We start from the raw sequence: 14,547 nt of genomic DNA on the forward strand, positions 1-14,547 counted from the left end.
ATTTCATTTATCTATGCATCACTGCATGCAGAGGGGGAGGAACAAGAGAGATCTTACATTTTTGTGTTGGCTGAAGCATGTAACCACTAGTTTTATTATAAACAAAAGTTTTTTTAAAAAGTCAGATTTGTAATGAGGATTAGACTAAATGCAGTGAGCTTCCCTACAGTGAAGTCAGATTTTCAGTTGTTACCCACCAAGGCCTTTACCCAACTTTTTCCAAAAGCAATGTTTTTTTCAAACAAATACTGTGTGCCTTGAAAAATCTGCATGACAGATTATCTCAAATGAATATTTATTTAAGAGTCTGTGACTAAGGTCCATCAGCAAGTGTCTGGTCTTCCAGGTCTGCTGCTACCTCTGTTTAAAAACAGCGAACTTCCTTACTGAATCTTGGCTAGATTATCTCCTCTGTCAATGCTAACATTGCTTATACACATCATCTCTCTCTTTCTGCTGTTTTACCTTCCAGAGTGAAGAGAATGTCTGAGTAGATCATAATTCAATGTGGTCACTAAATTTTCCTCAAAAATTAAGAACCTTCTCAAACTCTCTTTGAAGCCAAAGTATTTCTTCTCTCTGGTCTTGTTCTTTGGCTACTTCATTACAACTTTCAGGGAATAGTTAGAGATCTGCATTCTATTTCTTTCAGGCGTCTTTTCAATGGATCATGCTAAATCCTTCTTTAACTTACAAGCAAATGAAAATACAGTATAGTAAAACTTAAGAACTATTACCACAAAAAGCAGAAAACAGACTAGAAGCAATGGTGGGAGACATGAACACCTACAGATACAGAGCATTTGCCCCTCCCCTAGACCACTGTGTTCAATACCTATCGTCTTCCCAGTAGTGACTTCCTGACTGCATGGTCACCTCTTTTGCAAATAAATCTTTCCCTATGGCAAGTCCCAGCAGCAAAATGGAGCCATTCAATGTGGTCCACCTCTTGCTCCTGCACTTTGTGTTGCCAGCACTTGGGTGGCTGGAAATGGCTTTCTGTCAGGAAAGAGCACAGGCAACAGCATTCAGAAATGTTGTGATAAAAAGAGACAGCTAGTGGCCTCCTCAATGTTTTGTTTTGATACTGGTCAGCTCTCCATTACAAATGACAATGAGAAGCTGAATACCCTGAATAATAACAAACTAGACAGCTTTTCTTATTCTGCCCACTCAGTGTTTCTGCTCCACAGTTCCCGGGATGCTCATTTCCAGGATGCCAGGTTAGCTTGCAGGGAGCACTGCAGAAATGTGCCAGCCCACTGGCAGCATCTTTGACCCCGAGCCACGAGCAGAGCCAGCCAGGCTGGGAGAGGGCAGGTGGGTGCAGCATGGACCATTGCTGTGTTTTCCTTTTGCCCCTGAATTATCTGAAGAATTGAACCTCACAAAGCCTTATGAAAAGGGCAATGATATTTTTAAAGTGTTAAATGGAATTAATATGACTTTTGGGTTTGGGTTTTCTGGGTTTTCAGCAGATATTCTAGGTAGATCTACTAAAAGATTTGCTGACCGAAGAGGCTTCCTGCCAGTCCAATGCATTCTGACTCACAAGGAATTACCACGGCAAGCCTGAACTTCTGTATTAGGAGAATCAAATTAATTTATGGATCATTATATCTTACTAAACGGTTGGAACTTCCTGAAAAACTTTTGATATTGTATTGTTTATTAATACGCTGAGCTGTTACACAGTGTCCGTAAGTACTGGAGTAGAGACTTACAAATAGCAGGTAATCACTTTCATTTAAAACCAGGTAATCACTTTCCTTTAAACTAAATACATTTAGGGGATTATTACATCATGAACTACATGTCTTTCTAAAGTGTATTTTGAACTCCATCTCCTCTATTTGTACTAGATATTTTTTTCACCAATGATCTTAGATAAAACAGTGTATGTTCTCTCATTTATGTTACCTATACATTTCTGAATACCTAGATGTAATTGCAAGTTATAGTTTGCATTCCAGCATCCTGGAATGTGATAGCAGCACTTTCTGTGATCATCTTGTAAATGCTGTGATTTTGATTCTCTCAATGAATTTTCATTCTGAAAGTTATCCAATTATTTTAGGAGATTTGTGCAGACATTTAAAGAAATTAGTAATTTTGTATATCTCATTTGGCCATGTCAAACTTTATGGTGCCAGTTAGTAGCCTTAGAAGAGCATTTTATAAAATTCTCACACCCAACTGGAGAAAGAACCCTCATACCATACTTCTCTGTGCCCAGACTCACAGACTTGCTGTGTCACTAATCCTCTGACTTCAGGGAAACTGCTGAGGGAATACAATGCTATTCACATTAGTAAAGGTAAAACAGTCTGTCTCTTCAAAAGATATTTTTCTCTTTAAACTTCATCTGCACCTAACTAATCTGGTAGTTACAACCTTTAGAGCTGTGTGGTTTACTCTCATCTACTAGTTTTTGTCCTTTCACTAGAATGCTGAACCGAACAGGAAGACAAAAAGATTCAGCCAAAACATCAGTCGAGCAAAGCTTCACTTCCCAAAACAGAAAAACTTGACAAATCTGCCAGGCTAGTGCAAAAGGAGCATAGAAATCCCTACCAAAAATATGTGGGAGGGAACATATATTTAAAATAGGACTGCCTAATTCGGCTGCTAAATCAGTGTAAGGAGCTCTGTACGTCTGTGTGTGCGGGAGGGAGAGGGAAAGACAGAGGGAGGGAGAGACAGAGAGGGAGAGAGGAGCAGAGAGAGGGAGGGGAAGAGAGAGAGAGAGAGAGCAATGTGCCTTTCACAGAGCTGGGAGCTTGATGGGAATGTTTGATTAGCTCCTCTCTGAAAGAAAAAAGGTGTCCAGGCCTCCCTCTGCTGCCTGCTTCTCCTTCTGTAGAATAATGTTGGCTGGAGTTTGGGGTACAGAAAAGCTTGGAAAAAATAGCACTTTCACACTGTGTGGAGAAAAGGAATAAAAAGTTGCACACCTCAAGCAAGGTAATTCTCATGTAATTTCTCTACTATATCTATTTAGAGGGTAGAGGGGGAAGTTGTTTTTCTTGCCTGTTGGATAATAGTTAAATATTTTCACTGCTGAGAAACTGCAGGGACATGATGTTTTATTTAGCATTCCAGCTGTGTGCTTAGGATCAAAGACTTAAGAAGATGAAGACACAAATGTAGAATGAAACTGTACTTTACATTATATATACTTTATAAAGTATTTATAAAAGCATTAAGCTCCTACTGTTAGAGTGGACACATATACTTGCTGCCTGAACAGCAAGGGCTTAACTATGTGCTAAGGAATGATGTATATAAGCCCCACACCAATAGACATTTATATGCCTTCTGTTCAAATAGTGTGTGATAGGCAATGCAACTTGTTCCTAAATTTAAAACGGTTTTGCTTTCAATACTTTTTCTTTGTCTCTTTGATAAATAGGAAGGTGTGTGTTGTATCATTAATTAACACTACCTGACACTGGGGAACACTCATCTCCAAGGTACAGGATGGTACTATTCCAGTGATGTGTATTTCTATGATGTGAACTCCCTTGCTAGATGGATAGATACAGATGTATGAACAGTACAGTAGCCTAGACACTATACATCCTTTTGTGCTGAGTGCTTGTTTTGCTGGTGAGGCTCCAAAAATAAATAGCATTGTCAAGCCTGCCAGAGCCATTCAGCTCTCTGTGGAGAGATTAGAGTCTTGATAAGTCTCTTCAAAATGTGATTTCTCTCAGACTAGTACAAACATGAACCAAATGCCCCAAGCAAACTTTCAACTCTAGTTAATATTTTGTTCCTAGAGTTTATGGGAACTACACCACATTTAGAGCAAAAAGCAGAATTACAGATTACAGAGGCAGGTCCTCCGTGGAACACACTTCTTTTTCTCTAACCTCTCCAAAATTTAAACAAAACACCATAATGAGAAAGCCCACACAGAGAAAAAGTACTTCAGATGGCTTTTAAAATACATGTTATTGAGATTAGCCATGAAGTCTTACAAGTTTATAGTTTGCATTTTACTATATACATCCCAAAGTTAAAAACATCTTGCATTTGACTACACTCAAAGAAAATCTATGTTTTTCTGTATCTGTAGTATCATGTTCTTCTGGGTTTACTCAGTTCATCACTTGAATGACAGTCATGACTGTGCGACTGATCTCTTTCAGAGATGTAAAGAGAGCTCTAGCAAAAATAATTGCATTACACACACCTACACATTAATTTTCAAATATTAAATTAGTACCTATATTAAACAGACTTATTTTGTTCGCATGTTTTATCTAATCCTTTGAGTTGCTGAAGTGATTCTCACTGGAATGACAGAAAAGCCTTGCCATCTTTCAGCTATTCAAGCCAGAAAAATATTTTTTTAAAAAGAAACTTTTACTGTCCTGCCAAAATAATTGAATATTGCTTTGTGTTTCCACCTGTAGAAGTATTGTTATGTTCTTAATTTGCTCTTAACTTGTTCTTACCTTTACTTTATGTGAGACACTTCTTTTCCTAGTGGTATTATTACACATGACTCACCACTGGTTGGTCGAACCAAGTAGTTTTACTAGCTATACCAGCTTTCCTCACACTTGGAATGCATGAAAGATATCCTATGTGGATTTTCTTGTGTCCTACTAAAGCCTTTTCTTTAGAGGAGACATGAACAAGGTGTACCTTCTTCACCCAGCTACTTACTTTCACAGAAATAGAGGGAAATTAATTTTTACACTCCTTTTTGTCAAAATTAATTGGAGTATTCTAAAAGGGGACTGCCTGAGCCACAGTATGAACACAGAAGCTAGGGAAACAGGATAATTACTTCATGTGAAACATCAGAATTATTTATTATTTCTGGCCATTGCTTTTTAGGAAACATTGTTAAAAATAAATCTGAAGTTTATGTAACAATGGCAGAAAAAAACTTGACTGTATCTGATCTGCCTGGAGAATTTGAATGTTTTCCTTTCCAGGTCTGAATCACAAAAAAAGCTCTAGTCAGAAAATACTGCCCAGTAGCTTTTCAAGTTAACCTAAGGCTCAGAATATGCATGTTCAAGTCTCCTGTTTTACCAAAAGTCTTCTAAATCACAGAATCATAGAATGGTTTAGGTTGGAAGGAACCTCAAAGACTACCTAGTTCCAACGCCCCTGCCATGAGCAGGTCTTCCACCAGACCAGGTTACTCAAAGACCCATCCAACCTGGCCTTGAACACCTCCAGGGATGTGGCATCCACAACTTCTCTGGGCAACCTTTTCTGGTGCCTCATCACCCTCATGGTGAAGAATTTCTTCCTAATACCTAGTCTAAACCTACTAATCTTTCAGTTTAAATTATATAAGTAAGTCATTTAAAGCAACTGGATGAAATAAGGAAGAAAAAGTGATAGCTCAATTTACTATCTGCAGCTGTGACTGTATTCCTGAGAAAAAAAGGTCTGGCACTCACAGACATGAACTCCCCACACAATGGTACTGGCATGAGTAGGTGCCACAGCAATGAGGAATGCGTTGGCCCATTGCAATTGGGTGGGATGGCATTGTCTTTTCTGGATGGGTGGTGAAAAGCAACAGCCTGGGATTTCCTGATGGTCCTGGGGGATATTCTCACCCCCTGAAGTTCTGCATACACCAGGACTTCTCTGGTATATGACAGCATAAACTGAGTTTAGACCTTCCATTCAGGGCTCAGAAAGTGGACGCTGAACATAGTCCTTCCTTCTGAAAGCCTATCATCATACAGGTCTCATTGATCTGTGTTGGAAAACAGAAACACAGAACAAAACAAAAATAAACGCAAAACTGAAGCTTTGGGGCTTTTTTTTTTTTTAGTAAAAAAAAGAAAAATAATAATCATAGCATGTATTCTACATAAGGCCAGGGAGGATGCAGCTACAGCCCTCCGCACCTTTCTCCCGTGGAGTAGTTTTTAACTCCGGAGTAGGAGAGAGAAATAGGTGCTTAACACCTACTTAGAGCACTTCAATTCCTCTTTTGAACTTGCCGGGGCACAAGGAGCCCTCTTGTCCCAGCGCTGCCTGGGGAGCCTGTGCTAGAGCTCAGCTGGGACCTGGGACAATGCAGCCCCTGTTCTGGGCTCGGCTGTAGCACAGAGACTATAATTATCTCTCTTCTAATGACCAGCCAGGCAAGATAACAGTTTTCATGCTATGTTTAGAAAACAATGTCTTACTACAAATTGACGGTTCATTCGTCTGTAAAAGAGCCTCTCTAACAGTCCTAGAGCAGCTGCCACTCTTTTGCATCCCAGTTCCTTTATTTGTTGCACATTTCCCACTTGGAAAACCTGAGCAAATGCTGCGCAGGCAGCAAAACTTCCCACTGCCACACAAGAGGCTCAGAAAGGTGCACAAATGCCCAGAAAATCTGTAGCTGTTTAGATTTTATTTCTATTAGTAAAATAAACTCTGACTGTCTGTCTTGCAACAGCCTGCATCGCCTCTGTGAACTCTTTAAACCCTAACCCGAAGGGGATGCAGGCACTGCTGTGAGTGTGACCGCAGGGCAGCAGTAAGACTGTCTTGTACTGACTCCTGATAAGGCCCTGCGGAAAGCAGGATGATGCAAAAAGTGGGATGTGAAGGGACTTGTTGCAGATAAAACAGGAGCATGTATTACTGATGGGCTTTTTCTTCCAGTGGCCCACAGCAGCATAGGATCTACTGAAATTATGTAGGCTCCAAAGGCATCTATGGGGTAGGTGTACTGGCCAGCTGAGATTGCAGGCTGTGTGGGTATAGTGCCCCTTGCAAACACTGGGAGGTAACAGAACTGGACAATCCTGACAGCATGGCACTCTTAGGCTAGCTACACAAGTATTTGCTCTGGCCTCTGCAAACATTTTGCACCAAACTCTGTGCTGGGGCAGCTGTACATTTAGTGGTGTCTGAGGGCTGCTCCCACATCCTCTGACAGTGCTCTGCCAACAGAGAGCAGAGCCTGCTCCCTCTTTCTGCAGCTGGCTCACCCTCACCTCTCTTGCCATCTTCTCTGCTCTCCTCTGCAGCGGGATGTGGCTGGGTTGCCTTGGGCTGTCTTTCCTCTTTGGGTTCATTTTTCAGTGACTGAGGCCTGGAAGAAAAATAGAAAATGTTGATCAGAAAGAAAATTTCCCAATGGCTTGGAAGAATAAATATACCTCATGGAAATGCATTTTAACTTTGGAAAAAAAAATCATCTGTAGCTTTCTCTTTCCCTTTTAAAGCAGAACACCTGAATCTATAGCTCATATCCCAAACTGGAAACACATTTGCATTTAGAAGAGTATTTATAACCATCTCTGGTTCATTCAAATCATCTAGGTTTAAGCAGTTCTGAACCTGACAAGTATTGCTGTCATGGCTGAACTGTCTTTCTAGCACCCTTTAAGTCCATCCCACCTCTGCTTTATCCCCAGAACTTCAGAGTGCATTAAGAGGTCAGCGACACATTAAGAACATGATCTGTGTCAGTTATCCTTAACATGTCTCATTCTACAGGACATCCCATAGACATAGATATAAAAAATATTTTCGAGATGAACTTGCATGTGCAAACTGTTTTTCGGCCTGTCACCTCATAAAATATCTTTGTAAATGTAACACAGCAGCCAACAGTCTTTCAGCTGGCAACTTGATTCATATGAAAAAAAAGCATATAATTGCCAAGTGTCAGTTATACATGTGCCAAAATTTTGGGGAAAATTCTGAATTTTCTTGCGTAGCTTCATGCAGTCCTTTAATGTCCCCACCAGGATGAGCTGGGGATTTCCAGCACCTCCAGGCTTATACATAAAACTGTGGAATTTTTTACCTCTCAAAAATCACTTGTTTACAGGGAGGCTTGGACACGGCCACCTCTGTGCCTCTCAATCTCCCTGCCAGGTCGCTTTAGGGATTCAGAAGGCCCCATTCTTTTTTATTTTCCCCAAATATGTCGTTTACCCTTCAGTCCATAGAACAAGGGCGAGACACAGAGGAAAGCTGGCAGCAGTGCTGTGTATCCTGGCCCTCATCGACTTCAGTGAGTCAGAGTTAGGAAAGGGTAATGGCTCCATGACTACAAGGGCTATTTTCACAGCTGCCAGCCATCTGAGGATGGTGGGAGTCCTTCCTGCTCACTTTGGTGGGAGCGCATCTTTCTCGCCTCTCTTGCAATGCTTCTGTAGCTCTTGAGAATTTTGTTCTCCTGGGCTTGGTTGAAGAAGTTTTTGGACAGGAAGCATATGAAGAAAGAGATTGTTTGGAAATAAGGCTACGTGGGAAGGAGAGGAGTGTCCAGATGAGGGAGGCGAGAGATTAGAGAAGTTTAGAGTAGTTCCAATGGAACAACCTGGTACAAATAGTACAAGGTCAAATATTGGCATCACATAAGTCAGACAAGTCTTCTTTCACCCTGCTTTGGAAAGACCCTTTCCACCAAACTGCATCTCAAAATACGTGGTAATTTGAGATTTAAATTCTCAGTCTTCTGTGGTTTATATCTTCTATTCTCACTGGTGAAATCTGTGTGTAGAAAGAAATATGTAGGTCAGGCAATAACTAGATTTGAAGTAGAAGCTCACAGGGCAATGTCCTAAAGCCTAAGTTCAGAACAAAATTCTTGAGCATGGAAGTGGATTATAAAATACTGAGGTCTGCAGGCTTGGTTTGTTTAAAAAACAAAAGACCTCAAATAAAAGTTCCTTCTCCCAGTCCATGTGGTTTTTATTTTTGATCTTGAGCTCTCAGAAGCAGAATCCTGTGATTCCTCTCTATGCAAAACCAGCAGGTTTAAAAAGATTCTAATATGCAAAATTGGTAAATCAGTGTCAGGTTGGTCCTGAGACACATTTCTCAGCAGTTTCTGGCTGTACCTACTCTGTCACAGTATTCAGGACTGGGCTCTGGAGGCCACTTTCTTTGCCACCTCCTTCTCTAGCTCTTCATTTCCCCTCCAGGGCACTCAGATACTGAGGGATGTAGTTTTGGAAGCATAGCCATCCCTCATGTTGTCTGCATGACCCATATGTTAGAGAGACCACTCCCGCGTTGTCAAGGGCTGCCTACACACATGCCATAAGGCTGCACAGCTTGGCCCACACCATGTCATGTCTCTCACCAGCCCCTCCACCAATAGCATGTCTTCATAACCCAGCACTACCCATAATAGCCTCATTTATAATGCTGGCACTCATGCAAATTCATAGCTCACTTTCATCCCAAGAGCAGCATGGAGTCCTGAAGTGTCTTCTTCAGTCATTAAAAAATGGAAACAGTATATGTAGGTCCACAGTTTCCAAATGGCTCCCCAGAAGAGCCACGCCTGGCAGACCTCAGCTTAAATGTGCCTGTTGGGCTGAAGATGAGCGGTGGACCAGCACCAACTGTGAGGGATACAATTGAAACAGCCTGTAGCAAAGCCAAAGCAGCCATGACCACTAGCTCGGGAGGCCAGCCTGCCACAGGAAAAAAATGTAAAGCTCCATCCACCCCGCAGCTTTTCACCTTGAGACCTTGAGGAGCAGGACTCACTTCCCAGCAGGACCCAGGAGCAGGAGACAGGACAGACTTCTAAATCCAAAGATCTCTCTGGAGATGACAGCAGAGAAGCATCCAGTTTATCTGCAGAAGTATTGGTAGACTGTGCCCAAAGACTAGACTAGACTAGACTAAAGATTAGCCTTTGACGCTCTCTGTAAGGAATATGAGAAAGTGCAGTTTTGGTGAGTGGCCTTAGGAGCTCCTCATGGCTCAGACCAGCAGGATGTGAATGTCACCTCCAGTAGGAGATCCAGACATGCTTTTTGCACCCGGGTACCACAGCTCATGCTTATCCACTCAGCATCCAGGTGGCAGCACGTCTATATCCCATGCCTAAGGAAGAAGGGAGCCTGGGTTCCACCTGCAGGGCATGTAGCAGTGTGGCCATGCGCAATGTCCTGGGATGTGGGGTTGGGAATCTTGGCCTTCAGCAGCTGACCCTGCAAGGAGGTAAAGGATTTGGAGGTCCCAGTAAAGCAGCATTACAAATAGACTGAGGGGTATAAGGTGGTTTGGGGTTGTTTTCTGATTTGCCTTTTGTAGTAAACCTCTCTTGTAACATGGGTTAGTTTTTTTCTAAACTAAAGGTAACAGAGAGTTATCTATCTGAGAGGGCTGGAAAGAAATATTCTGAAGTAGGAATAATGCAGTTAGTCAGGAAGAAATAACATTTTTTGAAAAGTACAAAATATGTAAGGGAAAATGTTAAGCAGTGCAAGGAGAACGAGACTATCATTTTTAAGAGATCTGTAATGCAAAACTGAAACTACTTTCTAACTTTGTTTTACTGGTTTCCAGTAAAATCCAGAAGCATATTTTAGCTTATCTTTTCAAAATGCTTACTACAGCATTCCCAAGCTTCTTGATTTTCTGAAGACATTTTGCAAAAGACGCCTCCTTGATCAAGTTGTCATTACTAGGCATAAATGCCTTACTTCAAACTAGTACCACATGCCAGGGTGGGGTTTTTTTTAATTACATATATTTTCTGAATCCTTATCCAACCAGTCCATGGCTTTGGCGTAGTCACACAGACTGCAGGAGATACTAAACTGATAAAGGTTTTCTATGAGCTGTGGTATAAATTTACTAGCATGCTTAAGAATGAGTTTTGGTTTTGACCCAGTCATATAACTCACTTTTGTAGTAAAGGGATATGTGTAGCTTTAATAAGCAGAGAGTAAACATCCTAAAGTTTCTCTAAATTTCTGCTTTTAAGTTTCTACCAACAGAAAAAAAAAAAGCTCCCAAGTTTTGTTTGAACATGCTACAGAAATTCCAAAAACCATCCCCAAGGTGATGTGTATTTTTTTCAGTGCCTTTAACGCAAATTCTTCACTTTTAGACTAAATATGTACCTTCAGGGGAATTCTTGCACACTACACTAATTCTTAGTTTGCAGGCAGCACAATAACATGGTTACTTAGCTCTCTTTTTATAGTGTATAAACCATGTATTGCACTTTAAAAAGTAACTTCTTTTTTAAAAGTACTTTAAAAAGTAATTTTGACTTGTTAAAACCATTTGTTGGAATTAGAAGAAGGTATATTTTCTAAAAAAAAAAAAAAAGAAATGTAGCCACAAATCTCATGCCACAAAGCCAGCACAGCCCACGGTCACTGCTGAATTGCAGGTACTTGTCTTTGCCCTCGGTTTCTTGGGGAGATGGCAGTGCCAAGGGTTGATGGTACCTGGCTGGGGTCTGAATGATATTAAGCAGAAGTAGTTAAATTAGGAAAGGGGAAGAAGTTTGCCTGGGAGTGAGGGGGGCAGATACATGAGCAGACAAAAGCCATAGTGGGGAGGAGGACAGAGGGAGGGAGTTGTCTATACAGGAATTCACAGGTTTAAGCTAACATGAATTCCCAATGATGCATGAAGTTGTGCATCAAAATGAAAAAAATAATGCATAATACATTAGCAGAAGCCAGGGAAGTACAGTGTAATGACCCTCATAGAAATCATCATCCAGATAGTCCAAATTACATTTTCTGTGTGGGTGGGTGACATATTCTAAATGTATCTCTTCCTTTGCTGGAAGGGGCAGGTCAGACCAGCATAATTGATGGTTTTCTTGCTGAGACAGATGAAAATGTATAATCATCACAGTTCTATTTAAGCTCTGAGAAAGGTCTGGCAAGTTAAATCACACTGTAGTTTTAAATAAATTACTTTCTTCTGAAAGAGCTATGTGGAAAGCAGAGAAATGATTGTCACTATTACTTCAACTGTATGTTGTTTTAATTTCAGGGCATTGCATGAACACAAAATGAATAGTGCAGAGCTGCTTGGGTGTTTTTATTTGGCTCTTAATTGCTGGGTATAGCATCTCTTCATCATACCTACCTGAATTGAGCTATTTTGGACTAAATTCTTCTTGCATATAAACATTTGTTAAATCAGCTCTGACCTCACAGAGCAGAGTGGGCACCATTTAAAACATTATATGGCAGCCCCAACAATCAAAGCCTTCTAATAAGAAGCAAGTGGTGAGAACCCTTAACCAGGGATAACTGTATGAGGGCTGTCCCTGGCCTCAGAGAGTTCAAACCTACATTTTCTTCATCACCAAAGAGGTCTCCCATCATCAGACTCCAGGGCACAAAAGGTTGGGATACCCCAATTTTCTGTGAGGAAGCAGGACCCCTGTGCAACAAGGAATACCAAATGTGGGGACAGAAAGAAAGAAAGCAAGAAGGGAGCTAACTTGCTGCTTGCCTGGGAGCAGAGCAGAGCCAGAGTCTCCCTGCCTCCTCTTCCCCATGTGAGTGTGCAAACCACAGGACTGCAGCAAGGCTCCATGCGCATCTGCACAGCTCCTAGGATCCCAAGTGCACAGTGGAGTAGTTCCAACAGAGAGGGGAGAGTGTGCCCAGTGATCCATTGGGAATGGCACCCTCGATCTCCAAAAATCTCTTGATCCACAATTGCCAAATATGTGACATACAAAAGTTCTTACAGCCCCTCCAACTACTAGGGAAAGACCTGCAGCCATAAAAGCTTGTGTTTCCTTGTCAGCTTTCTGAGATGCTGGATAATTAAGCAGAATCCACCACAGTGCTCTGAAGCTCATCACTGCCTCCAGGAAGCATTTTTGGGTTCTTTCATATATGAAAGAAAACAGGTGAGCATTCACTCATCTTTTTTAATAGCAGCAGTGATGAGGTCTGCAATATTTTTAAATTCCTGGATGCATATATTCTATTGCAGACCTCTTCAAGAATAAAGTCTAGCATGCAAATAAGCTCACCCTCGCAAAATAACAGCTTGGATCTTACTTTCTGTGACCTGGCCTGGGATACCTATAGAGCAATCTCAGCCTCTGAAATGAAATACAGTTACCAATTTGAATTTTCTGTCTCAGCAGAACTCATTACCTCAATTTTTAAAATAAACAGCCATTTACATTTTTTTTAATGTACAGACTTTCAGAGCAACACAGTGCTCTGAGGGTACATAATTTCTTTCCTCTAATAAGAAAGGAGGTGAAACTAAATTGTGTGTGACAAGTGTTAGCCATATTACCTAGTGTGCACCAAAAGGAACTTTCTTGTACTGCCAAGCAAGGTTCAATACCATAGGGACAGAGTATGAGCATGAAAAAAAGAAAGGGTTAAACAATTTAAAAAAAAAAAAAAAAGAGAAATCTAAAATGTTTTCTTCTAGAAGATGATGATCAGCTCTTGTTTATCCAAACCAGTTTACTCACACCTACACCAAGCCCACTTGATTTTCTCATAAAGGGCACATATTTAACTCAACCCACAGCACTTAGAGATCATGCTGTTAACCCCATGCCACTTGCTCAGACAGCTTTCAAACAAAGTCCACTTCTGTTTTTTTTATGGTGCCAGTGCTTCTGTGATATTAGAACCCCTTGAGAAGAGGAACAATAACACACACTATTATGGTACAAAGAGAGTATACAAATTAATTTCTGTGGCACAGGAGATTACAGGAGATAAACTGCTTACTTCTGCAGAGGCAAAGCACATGGTACCAGCAAAGAATTTCAGCTTGCACGTGGAATGGACAGCAGTGCCTGACACCAAAAATCAAGGACTTAAAACCTACACTTCCATCAGAAAATGTAATAGTTTGTCATATAGTGAGAATTTATGTGGCTCTAAACCATCTGTTTGTTTTCAGTATGTAGCAGCTCTCTCAGATCTTTACAAAAGTCAAGTTGCTAATAAAAGGTCAGTATAAAAATCTTACTTAATATGCAGAAAGAATAGTTTGCTAACTCTGTCTCTTCACTAATACTCAAGATTTTTAAGTATTTGTGGTAGGAGAAAAGTAACCAACATGAAACAGAACTTTCATTTTAAAAGGTAAAATAGGATCTGCACTGGGAAACACTAAAGGAGATGCTTCTTACTACATTTGTACTTAGCTGGGATTTAAGCACATGTTAATGTAATGCATGCACTTAACTGCTGTCCTGGCATAAGGGTAACTTCTGATGCGACAGTCTGAAGGATATAGACGGGAAAATGTACTCTGATAAACAGAGATCCAGCATACGGTTTAAGAGATTTAACAGTGAATAGTCACTAGTTACCAGTTCTGACTGGGACTGCAAATACTGCATGAATAGAAATCTAATTAGGACAAATCTCAGTAAAACTCATGCTCCAAACTAACCCAAAGTAGAAACATTTGGTTTTGTTTTAATGGACCTATTCATTTTGTAAAGGAACAAAGGAAGAACATCTTTTGTTTATTAGCAAAGTATTATTCTTGATCTATAGATAAAACAACCCCAAGCTGGCCAGTGGATCCACACAGACTAAAAAGCCTGTCATATGCATGGACTGGAGCCCTGCTTTGCCTTTCCTTCTAAAAGAAACAAAACCCCCCATGTTTTATTCCAGGCTGTTGTTCCCTTTACCAGTCTGAAGTAGTGCATGCCATGCTAGTGCACAGTATAGAAGATCTCACACAGCTTAAGTCAGGTGACTCCCTAGGCCCCACATACAATGAATGCACACAGACTTCCCACAACAGAAAGCTTGGAGCTTCTATGCCTGTTACTTAATAGTC

The 14,547-nt window shown here is 40.8% G+C and overlaps 1 protein-coding gene across 4 annotated transcripts in view; it reads left to right on the plus strand.

The window, feature by feature from the left end:
* Nucleotides 1-2,741: 2,741 nt before the first annotated feature.
* Nucleotides 2,742-14,547, plus strand: part of VIT (vitrin) — a 53,733-nt gene continuing 41,927 nt past the window's right edge. For all 4 annotated transcript variants that reach the window (XM_027735181.2, XM_039389492.1, XM_039389493.1 and 1 more), the window contains exon 1: nucleotides 2,742-2,964. The gene's annotated coding sequence lies outside the window, so the exon portion shown is untranslated. The remainder of the gene's footprint in view (nucleotides 2,965-14,547) is intronic.

The sequence above is a fragment of the Pipra filicauda genome, unplaced genomic scaffold, assembly GCF_003945595.2.
Source record: "Pipra filicauda isolate LSUMZ 115617 unplaced genomic scaffold, ASM394559v2 scaffold72_size3293161_pilon, whole genome shotgun sequence".
Lineage (NCBI taxonomy): Eukaryota > Metazoa > Chordata > Aves > Passeriformes > Pipridae > Pipra > Pipra filicauda.